Source organism: Grammomys surdaster, unplaced genomic scaffold (genome assembly GCF_004785775.1).
Source record: "Grammomys surdaster isolate TR1022 unplaced genomic scaffold, NIH_TR_1.0 126063, whole genome shotgun sequence".
In the NCBI taxonomy this organism is placed as follows: domain Eukaryota; kingdom Metazoa; phylum Chordata; class Mammalia; order Rodentia; family Muridae; genus Grammomys; species Grammomys surdaster.
The window spans coordinates 3,499,876-3,500,577 of NW_021620873.1; positions in this window are offsets into that span (position 1 = coordinate 3,499,876).

Consider the following 702-nt stretch of genomic DNA (forward strand, 5'->3'; position numbering starts at 1 on the left):
ATCTGTGGAAAGTCAGTGAGCTCCAAGCTCTTTAGAAAGCCCTTCCTGGTCCTGTGTTCTCCACCTCAGAGACACCTGATGTAGGACTAGGAGCATGGCCTCAGTTTCCAGCCAAGCTACCTCCACTGCGGTGGCTGTTGAGGGGTAGTGCCGGGGTCACTTCTCTAACATGCACTGCTGAGTCCCAGGGATGCATTTTTAGTGGCTTGGCCTGTCAATAGTGTGTGGTGGCCCAAGGGTGGCTTGGACCAGATAACAGGGATATCAGGGGAGATGGGTCATCATCCCAGTAGGAAGCCATCACCAGTCTCCATGTGTGCACTGCATGGTTAGTCAAGATGAAGCCATTCCTCAATAGTAGGAAGAACGCGTGCTTCCTGTTTGAGAGCAGTATAAAGTGAAGCTAGGGGCAGAGGAACTAACTGTTGGATAGCATGCATGGGTCTTGGGACCCATCCCTAACTAATTAACAATCTATCACTTATCCGGCTACCTACCTACATACCTACATACCTACCTACTTACCTATCTATCTCACACAGAGCAAATGAATTTGGGGGCGGGCAAAGATTGACTACTAATCATGGCATAAGATGTAGCCTCTCTTACAGAGTCCCCTAATCACTCTGTATACTTGGTCAGCCTGCTTAAAGGGAGGAAGGAAGGAAGGAAGGAAGGAAGGAAGGAAGGAAGGAAGGAAGG